The sequence below is a fragment of the Sesamum indicum genome, linkage group LG6, assembly GCF_026168435.1.
Source record: "Sesamum indicum cultivar Baizhima isolate 11 linkage group LG6, ASM2616843v1, whole genome shotgun sequence".
NCBI classification, from domain to species: domain Eukaryota; kingdom Viridiplantae; phylum Streptophyta; class Magnoliopsida; order Lamiales; family Pedaliaceae; genus Sesamum; species Sesamum indicum.
Window position 1 is genome coordinate 18396129 of NC_142662.1, and position 11332 is coordinate 18407460.

General features: G+C 37.9%; 1 long non-coding RNA gene across 3 annotated transcripts; it reads left to right on the top strand.

Annotated features, from left to right (window-relative positions):
- Positions 1-2229: 2229 nt before the first annotated feature.
- On the top strand, positions 2230-10871 carry LOC148787876 (uncharacterized). 3 transcript variants are annotated; one of them, XR_016066098.1, is made up of 3 exons: positions 2230-3681; positions 9777-10117; positions 10243-10871. It is a non-coding gene; the product is annotated as an uncharacterized LOC148787876 (long non-coding RNA). The 3 variants fall into 3 exon arrangements; XR_016066099.1 differs by having other exon boundaries at positions 10247-10871; XR_016066100.1 differs by having other exon boundaries at positions 10256-10871.
- Positions 10872-11332: the final 461 nt, after the last annotated feature.

Genomic DNA, 11332 nt, shown 5'->3' on the forward strand with positions numbered 1-11332 from the left:
GCACGCACACCTTTGCGTCTCTTTCCGGTCGGCCCCAACTAGCTAGTCTGCCGCCATGCGTCTTGCCCACAATCTCGGAACCTGCCGATGCATCCCTCGATGGCAAGGAGCATCCTCGCCCCGTTTTGGCATTATGGCACTCCGCATGCGCCTGCAACGGTCGTCTCATGCCCAATGCTCACTCGATGCATCCTCGACGCACGCATCGTCATGGCTACCTTCCATGCCTCACCCTATTAGGACCGCATCATAAGTTCGAGGCCCATTCGATATGTCGATATCTTACATTGATCCCGCATGGCATAGCCAACATGCCTTTTTGCCTTTCGGCGTAGCTTAAAAATTTGCCATAGTGCAGCGTCGCCCCACGATCGCAAATCTTGGCCAACGGGCCCATTGACGACTAGAACCCAATAGTCATGCCATGAGTTGGATCACGAGGTCTTAGAGTGATTGCCTAGATCACCCATTAGCACGAGAGGTGTTGCCCCAGATATCTCACAGTCCACGGAGCAACCTTGCGCATCACACGAAATCTCTCGGCCGCTTTTTTGCCCAACGTAGGCCATCCTGGCCCTACACTGCCCTTCTGGTTCCCATGGCTTTCGGGAACTGTAAACACTCCTTTGAGATGCTTAGAGTTGGCTCTTGAAGGCCCCCAACATGCCCTCAAGAGATGCTCATTGAGTGCCGACGTTACCTTCTTTCGCTGCCGTCGTGCACAGGGATGGTTGGTTGGAGCTCACCACTGCATGCCTCCCTTAAAATAAGCTTAAAATATTTTTTCTTGTTCCAAGAGTAGACATTAAAATGGCCAAGAAGCGCACTTTTTCGTGTCTCCCTCGACCGACGTCCAAATCACATGTTGCTTGAACCGTTGCGTAGCCTACGACTTTTACATCATAACCCATGAGTTTCAGCCCCATTCGATCATCCATCGTTGAGGAACTTCCCGCGCAATACTCTGAAACTACAATCTCGCCATTGCACTGGCAGACGCCAAACATCATTGTCGTTTCCTACTCAATCACTACCGTCTAACTTTGAAACATCTTTGAAGTGTTCCCAACACACCATGGAGTCTGCAAACTCATCTAGTGCGACTAAACGAATGGGCAACAATTCAAGGAAACGCAAGGTACCTAATACGAATTTCGATATCCCAAAGTTAGTGGAGATGGGTTCTTCTTTTTGTGAATCGGTGAACATGCGTTTAGGGATGTTGACTCGTGTTCTTGAGAATGAATTCGGCGATCCCGATCAACGCACTGTAGTACTGCAGCATGTTAGGGAGCTATAAGCTTTTGATGAAAATAAACACTTGATGGTGACAAATAGAGTAGTCAAGGACCCGAAGGAACTAGGTCTTTTTCTTAGTATATCTAAGGATTCCCCCATCTAGATGGTAAGATTGATGCTGGTCGGTAAGGTTTAGCGCATGAAACATGTGTTGGCAATAACCTGAGAAACTATCTGAAAGCTTGGAACATTTTGTTATTTTGAATTTTGCGCTACGCTAAGTTCTCAAATTGCATATCGTGAGCTATTTTGATTTGTCCGACAGTCTAAGGCACCCAAATAAATTCTATTGCTAACTGAAACAATACTCATATGTGTCTGTATTTAATCTGGAAACGTAATAGTACTTAAGAGTATATAATTTATTATGTTTATGATCTTTCAATTTTCCTCATATTAATTATGTTAATTTTGTGTAGCAGATACACATCTGAAGTATGCTGATCTTTTATTAGATTTACCAGAATTCTTTTATACTGTGATTTTGTAAAAAGAAATTATATTCTGTTTTTGTTAGTTGGATAGAAGTGAAAATATTTTTACCAGATAAAAATGAAAAAGTTCCCCTAATGAGAATTCTGTTGTTACTGGATGTGGCTGACATCCAGTAAACTTCGACAATCATCTGATTATATAATTGAAATAGTCTTTATATCTAAAAAGAATAAAATTTTTAATAATAGTACAAATAAAAAAATAGACACTCTTCCCCTAATAATAGTACAAATATATAATTAGTGATAATATTAAAATCGTTATTTGTGTTGGGATATATGGCCCAATGACCACAAGCCCACAAGACAAGGCCCACGAGTCTCACCCACTTGGCAAGACCCACCTCCATCTTACCCGGCCTATACCCGGTACCCGACCCACTACTCTATTTAAGTACTAACCTAACCCTAAACAACATTTGGTCTGTTTCTTCCCCCTTACTGCGCCGCTGTTTTCTCTTCCCCCAAATCTTCTCTTCTTCTCTCCATGGATTTGCTGAGATCCTCCTTCTCTAATCTTCACCGGAGAAGGAGGCTTTCCTAAGCCAATATGATGGCTTATGGAAAGCCACCAAACCTTCTATCTATATTCTTCCTTTGACACCTATAAATGGTGACTTTGCCCTTCAACCGAGATACTACAACACAACTCATCTCTCACATATTTTCTGGTTCTAAGTGAACAAAAGAGTGTGTCTGTGATCTTTAGATCTATGTGATCAATTGGTGAGGTTGTTGACGGTGGAGTAGCCGTGGGTGAGACCAAGTGGAAACCAAGTCTTCAGTGACTGTGCTTTGTGCGATACCATACCAGATCTGGTTCTATCTGAGCTGTCTTCATCTTTTTAAATCTATAATTTTTTATATTAAGTTTCTGTCTTACTGTTTATTTGCTTGGTCTGTAATCTAAGGAGTTTTGTACTCCATTGTTATACCTGTAATAATTGATAGGTATTTTTGTGAAAGGAGATATCACTGAGGGTTATCCACCCTACAATTTGATTTTTTTTTTTGTCACTAAGCTTTTTTTTTTTTTTTGTAGTGTGTATAGCTGATGAGGATTCAAAAAAATATCAAAGAAAATGGGATAATCTCTATATTTATATTTTATTCCAAAATACTTTATGTTATTTTTAAAAGAAAAAAGCCATTAAAAAAACTAGGAAAAATATAAATCAGATATATAATAACTTATAGTTCATTATTGCTATTTAAAAAAAGGGGTAAATATATATTTAAATCAATATATTGTTAAATTTAATAGCACAATAATTTATTTATTGATCAACATATCAGTATAATAAAAAATGATAAAATATATTATAATAAGTTCACATAAAATGAGATAAATATTCATATATTTTATGAGATTTAAATATTTGATCTCGAACTTGTTCATAATATCTTAAACAATTTCACACATTTATCTAAAGTTGAGGCTTTCGGTAATTTTGTTCTCTCTCTCTCTCTCTCTCTCTCTCTCTCTCTCTCTCTCTCTCTCTTTTCTTTTAGATAATTTCAAAAATATATATTTTTAAATATTTAAACTTCCACAGAGGTTAAATTCATCGAGTCCTAAAAATGGCTCAAGATGTAAAAGAACACAATACGATTTTTGATCAGTCAAAATATTTGATTTAAACTTCAATTCTCTCTAAAAATGGCTCAAGATGTAAACTAGATCAACCAGATTGCCTTTCGCCAAATCTGCAGTGAACTTAGATTATCTTTACTTGAGGATGAAATGATACTATGGTTAAATCTATCCTTGAGTTTAATTGATTTTATGTGATGATTGATTGTCATTGTCTGATTTTCAGGGAACTAGTGATCCATATATGATCGTGCAATTGGATTGTCAAGTAGTCGAAAGCAAGGTCAAATGGGGGTAAGTTGCTTGTATGTTGGTTTACTAGTTTTCCTACTCCCTGACATTCTGCATCTTGACCCAAGATAGAAAACTGCCAACTTCATATGGGAATGACATATTGTTTGGCCCCATGGTTTAATGCAACTGAAATTTATACCATCTTATGAACTTACTGGGTTAACATTGGAACCTTGTGGCATGCATAGATAGGTCAGTTTTTGCCCTTTTTCATATCAGTTTTCAATTGATTCAAAAGTTAAACATATTAGAGATTGTGCATGTTAATCTCTGCTGAGAACTTAATGAAAGAATTAGTATGGCCCGAGAACGCGACGAAAGCGTTAAATAAAAAATTATATTAAACGGTTCAAAGGGGTGTTCCCTTTAAAATTATCAGGCGTTGGGTGTTTGTCAAAATCATAATAATGAACAAATAACAATGCTAGATAAATGGCTAGAGGATGAAACAAAAACATAGAAACAAAATTGAAACCTTACATTTTGTTTCTGTAGTTGAGTAGCAACATGCATTGTTCCCTTTACGTTCTCCCGTTTACTTTAGAATCCAAATTAGAACCCCTCTAATTCGTCCACACCACACTAAGGAAGAGATATAGTTCTTGTTCTATTGCTAGATAAAACAAAGAACTAGAAGAAAAAGCAACTCCAAACAAACACTATTAATTAGTGCTTTTGGAATGTTTTATGTTCTAAATTGAATCCAATTCAATATAGAACAAAAGGAGAACATTTTTGGAGAGAAAAAGGGAGCAACATTTCGTGGCTTTTATTCTTTGTTATGCATGATATGTGTGTATTTTGTATATTACATATAATTGAATTCAAAATTCAATAACCACCAAGTTTGCCTCCAAGACAATCTATATACACACATCCACATAATCTTCAACCATGATGAAAATAATCACTCCATTATCTTCATCATGGTGAGGAGTTTCAACTCCTCCGTAACTTGCTCCAACCACCTTCAAATGGGCTTGGACTTCAAACATGCACCAGGCTTGATTTAATCAAATTAAATCAAGCCATTCAAAATTCATTAGACAATAATTAATTAAATTAGTTTTAGCCCCACTAAGTCCAAAAATTTATTTAATCCAATTAAATAAATATAAGCCCAATTCTAATTAATTGATCCAAACCAATTAAATTAATCCTATTAATTTAAAGGTGTTAAGCCAAAAATTAATTAATCCAATTAATTTGGATTAATTAATTTTTGAGCCATCCATCAAATGGATTATTGAATAAATGATGCAATCATTTATATATATTCTCCTTGAATTAATTTAATCCAATTAAATTAATTCATTTCTTCTCGAATTAATTCCAAATTAATTCCACCAATTCCATAGTTATTTGTGTGTGACTCTTTAGGTTCACTCTCAGCTAGACGCATTATATCCAACGCATTATTTTTAATTAATCATTAATCGAAAACGCCCATCAACATCGGTGGCTGTCTAGAAATAATACATGGCACTAGAGACTAGGTGAATGTTGGAGTGACCATTTAGGCTCTTGAGTTCTGTCGACCATCTCCCGCCTTAGTTTAGGGCTTGAAATTAGGCGTCGATTCTTATCTTGGACTTGAGATGAGTTTACTCTATTGATCGACAAAGGAAATCATTTCCTATTCGACCAATTGCTATGGCCATAGACTTAGAGAGTCTAATCCATCGCAAAGCGCATAGGAGATATATTCATCATATACTAATAGGGGACGGATTCTATCTTGAAATCCACTGTCCTTAATACATAATCTGATTACACTGGAAAGACTTATAATGACCACATCGAAGACAGTCATCTCTCGCCAGATCCAAGATATAGCCATTATATGCATGACTGTCATGATTCCTCAAGTCCAAGAACTAATACTGTACTAACGGAGCGGGGAATTCAAGTCATACCGACCAAGTCTCCAAGGCGAGTTAGTTCAATCAGTTAACAACCTTGTCAACTAGTCCACTAAAATTGCATAGACATCCCATGTTTGTCGTTGATGAAATACGACACTCATCCAATGAATGCAATAATTAGTGCAAGTCTCTATAGGACTCTCGATTGCCAGCTTCAAGGTCCTCAACTTTGAACGTTTCAGACCAACCCTCAAAAGTTGGTTTCATAACTGTCATCCAATGCGCAATCCAATTATATGGGTTATTCAATTGGTCTGTGGGTATTTGTTGTGACGTTAAAATACCGTTCAATGTAAATAATAAGAACAATAAACGCACAGTGCCACAGATGAATTCTTACTACATTCATCAACATAATATCGCATTCATAAAGATTGCTTGGTTTCCAAAATCGCCAATCCAATTGGCTTTCTGATCACCATTTCTAGCACTTAACATATAATGCATATCAACTTAATGCATACTTGGGAGTACATATCACCTTATTTTTGTTTTATACATGTATACTAGACCAACTTATGATTCATCCCATTAGGTAATGGTCTTTGCAGCCAACCGATGTGTCACGGGTCGATTCTTTTGTCTCACAGCGGAATGGATTTTTCATTCGTGCGACCTTTCAGGTTACACCCATCCTTCGACCAGCCTTCACACATCTCAGAGTTTACCGACTGTCGGTCGCTTGTCTTCAATATTGAAGCTCGCTAGTACGACATGTGCACTCACTTATCCAAAATGCCTATGTTCGCCGAGGTTCTTGGCACGCACGCCTTTGCGTCTCTTTGCGGTTGGCCCCAAGTAGCTAATCTGCCGCCATGCGTCTCGCCCACAATCTTGGAACCTATCGACGCATCCCTCGATGGCAAGGAATATCCTCGCTCTGCCTCGGCATTACGGCACTCCGCATGCGCCCGCAACGGTCTTCTCATGCCCCAAGCTCACTCGGTGCATCCTCGGCGTACGCCTCGTCGTGGCTACCTTTTATGCCTCACCCCAGTAGGACCACATCATAAGTTCGAGGCCCATTCGATATACAAATATCTTACATTGATCCCGCACGGCATACCCAACATGCCTTTTTGCCTTTCAGCGTCGCTTAACAATTTGCCACAGTGCGGCGTTGCCCTACGGCCGCTCATCTTAGCCAACAAACCCCCATGGACGACTAGAAGCCAATACCCGTGCCATGAGTTGGATCACGAGGTCTTAGAGTGCTTGCCTTGATCACCCATTTGCACGAGAAGTGTTGCCCCAGATCTCCCAGTCCATGGAGCAACCTTGCGCATGACACGGAACCTCTCGGCCGCTTTTTTGCTAAACGTAGGCCATCCTGGCCCTACACTGCCCGTCTGGTTTCCATGCCTTTTGGGGACTCTAAACACTCCTTTGATGGTAACAAATAGACTGGTCAAGGACCCGAAGGAACTAGGTCTTTTTCTTAGTATATCTAAGGATTCATGCATCTAGATGGTAAGATTGATGCTGGCCGGTAAGGTTTAGCGCACGAAAATATGTGTTGGCAGTAACTCAAGAAACTATTTGAAAGCTTGGAATATTTTTTGTTATTTTGAATTTTGCGCTACTCTAACTTCGACAATCATCTCATTACATAATTGAAAATAGTCTTTATATCTAAAAAAAAAATAAAAATTTTAAGAATAGTACAGATAAAAAATTTTCTGACATTGTTCTACTGGATCTTCCATGGTTTTTTGTAACTTTGCTAATGCTATTTGGTAAACTATAATTTACTTTCTCCAGCCATCTGAATATTAACCATAGAAATTGCTAAGATAAATAAATAGTTTTTGATCACTAATTTAGGCAGACTGAATCAAAGTAATATCATGTTGACCCTACACCTTCCAAAGTACTACTTCTAAAATCCAAAACATTTTCCCACCTTAAGTTCCTCGTCCAATGAGTAATTGCCACATGCAAAAACCTCCACATCAACTCATCACCACTCAATGATAGAAACATGCAAACATATAGTAAAAACAAAATACAACAACATATCTTTCTAGTACTAGATACTAAAGAATTCAACTCAGGCCATTACGAGACATGTCAATAACCGTAGGAACCCACCATACATAAACGTTTTGTTCAAGTTGATTGTGAGAAACTGTCAGTGAGATCCACGACCTCCGGTTCTTCATCTTCCTCCATCCCCCAAAGGATCACGTTCAAACTCATTATCGCTGCCTGCAATAACCTCTTCGCTGACGCGTGCCTCCCTCGCATCCCCTTCCCCTCTATTGGGGGGTAATCTGGCGACGGCTGGAAGATTTCCTACTTGCTCCCAACTCGGCTCACCGATGTAACGATATGCTTTTGCGAAAGGGCATTGCTGCAATGTTTATATTTTCACATGAAAACATCTTTATTCAAATCATATCAACTATATTTACGTATAACATACCCACATCTACATACCCGGATCAGTTTATTCCAATCCTCACGTTGGCCGAGCATTCGATTCGTGGCCTCATTCCATGTGAACGAATCATCTTCCAAAACCATACTGAAGGAGTCCAATCATAGACGAAAGACAATTAACTTACTTTTGAAGAAGTCCAACGACCAGTGACGGTTTGCATATCGATTAACGTTGGCAGCAGTATACTCAAGTGCGATCTTGTTCGAACGTCATGGGGTCAATTGCTTCTAGCCGATCAATGCTTGGTAGTATAGCATGTTGATGAATGTATTGTCAACTTTCTTCGTCCAGGTGGTGGTATAAAAGTACTTACTTTGAGGTACTAGGTTCTTCCTACCAGGCATTGTACCGGGTTGTTGTTTGACGTTGGTGAAGAGGAATGTGTTTAAGGAAAAAGTGTGGTTGATTTCCGAAGTAGGAGATTTATTTTTTGTAGATACTATTCACCTGCTAAATATTCATTATCACCGAATCCATTCGTCTGGCCTTCAATGATGACCTGTGCCATTTGATTGGACATTCCAAGACATCCCCCTCAAACAGATAAATTTTTTATATTTTAAAAATAAAATTTTCTAATATTTGAATAAAATAAGATATCAAAATTTATAAGATATTTTCACATCTTGTAAGAAGTTAGGGTATTTGTCGTAATAAATTTTTTTATTGGTAAAAGACAAAAAAGAACATGATACCATTAAGATCAAGTAATATTATATTTTGAAGTAAATTGTATCAATCACGTGGTTTTAGGTAATAATTTCTCGATCGTGGAAAGGCCTTTTAGCACAGAACGTACTAGCAATATGTGATTTCGAAATGATTTTCACCTATGTATATGCGGGGTGGGAAGGAAGTGCGATCAATGCCCCAATCCTGGACTATGCAGTATCACAAGATCAAAATATTCCATTTTCGCCTATCGGTGAGACGTTGAAATATATTTACTACATTGCATCGAATATCTTGCATAAAAAAAAAATATGTTGTACTAGCAATTCTCCTTATGACAATGTCTTCTTACAACACAGGTAAATATTATTTTATCAACGCGGGTTTCGCAAACTACTAATATTTCCGAACTCCTTATCGAGGAATAAGGTATCACCTACCTAAGTGGAGGGGACAAGGTCGTTGATATCAGACCCAATAGGACATGTTTAACCATGCACGTTCAAGGTTACGAAATGTAATTGAACGATGTTTCGGTGTACTGAAAAAATATTTTCCAATACTACAGTCGGGAATGTTCGAGCTACCTTCGAAACCACCAGGTCAATATAGTAATTGCATGTTGCACACTTCATAACTTCATCCCTAGATACAACAATGATGATATCATATTCAATGAATCAGATGAAGACACTCCTCCTAACATGGATTCATTTTACCGTAGGGGACAATCCAACCAATTCTGAGTTAGAAGCTCAACGTGAGCGCTACAAATGTGGGCAACCCACCATCTGAATTAGGAATGAAAGATGGAACAAATGTTGACTCATATCTAAACTATTAAACCCTTTTACTGATTTCTACTTTGCCTCAGCTTCAAACGCTATAAGATCATTTAGTAGTAATCAAGAGTAGGATGATGTGTGGTTTTTGTTGACATTGTATAAAATTTGTGATGCATTAATCCAAGCAAAATTGACATTTTATACATTAAGAAGGAATACCACATGATACGATGGTGCACCTTACTATTTTCTAACCATTATTCTGTGCAGACATGGCATATCGTAGATATCTGGATTGTGCTGGATTTTCACAGGAGGATTACTAGACTTAAAATGTTGAGCAACGCTTCATGTGGATGATAATGGACGAAAACACCAGAACGCCCATGAGGGACGATGCACGTGCAGAGGCATAGATGGGTCATTGGGCACGTGTATTACGAAGACATTTTCGATATCCCTACACACAAGAGCAAGTCCGTGATAAATTCTACGAGTTTAAAAGTCAATTTTGCCAGTTCTACGGCATCACTCATATACCAGGGATTTATTATGATATTGAAACATTTGTTATGGTGTTTCCCTCCGAGCTACAACCACGCGCATCACAGGTATGTCATGTTATTTCAAATATGATGACATCCATATAACAATTGTCATTTCAAGTTACATACATTAATTTACAATGCAATAAAATCTTTCATTGGACCCTTTTGCAACATTTCTCATTGGTTAGACAGTATTATCAGTACCCAGAGCCACATTATCCCAGCATGCTAGAGGTTTGGGGCCCAATCATGTTGCTGGGTGTTCCTATTGAGGCCCAGGGCGATACACCAAATAGCAAAAGCAGTAATACCGTGCGTATTTCGATGAGAGGAGGCGAGCATGCACCAATTGTCATATCGAATTCTACTGCCCCATCGGCGCAAACACATACACACATTGCCAGTTGAGATACAGTGGAACATGTAGGGCATAGCGATGTTGTCCGACCGCTGCCACGCAGTACCCAGCCGCACGACGCAGTCTTTGACATAGGATCGAAAGTGGGGGAGATTGGATTGTGGACTGATTGCATTCGTCGGCTTGGCGTGCAGTCTGATCGGGGTGCCCAAACGTGCAATGAGGGAGACAGCATAGCGCGCTCACGCCGACCGCAAGGATTACCACCACGGCGGTGTGATAGTCCTTAGAAATACAATGATCGAATATGAAAATTCTAAGTCAAATGTTGATTTAATTAGTAAAAATAGAACAACTATTCGAGCATTTTGTCATTGTCAAACGCATTCGGTTCTTATATGTCGTTCCTATGTGTTTTCAGATTTGAACAATTCCCTAGAAATTGACAATTTTATATGGTATGAGTAAAAATATTCCCTCTGTTCTGTTTTTAACTAATCGATACTAATTCGCTCACCTTTAACTATTTAAATATTTTTGACTCAATACATCATTCTTTACATGACGAAATATTTGGGAAATTTTAAAAAATTCGGACAATATATCATTACTGCATGCATAATGCAAAGTGTTTATTGTTTGATTTATCAAGTAAATATTTTCACCACGAATATAAACGCCAATGAAATCATTTTCAACACACCGATTTAATATAAACAAATCCATTCCACACCAAAGCAAATGAGATTTAATTATTTTTTTAAAAAAATTATTTATATTATATGTATTATATATTATTTAATATATAATATATGTTAATGTAATCAATAATTACTACTAAAAAATAATTATCAACTTATGAAACCATTGATATAAAGATATTTACTAACAATGCTACTTATAGTTAAAATCTTTAAAAA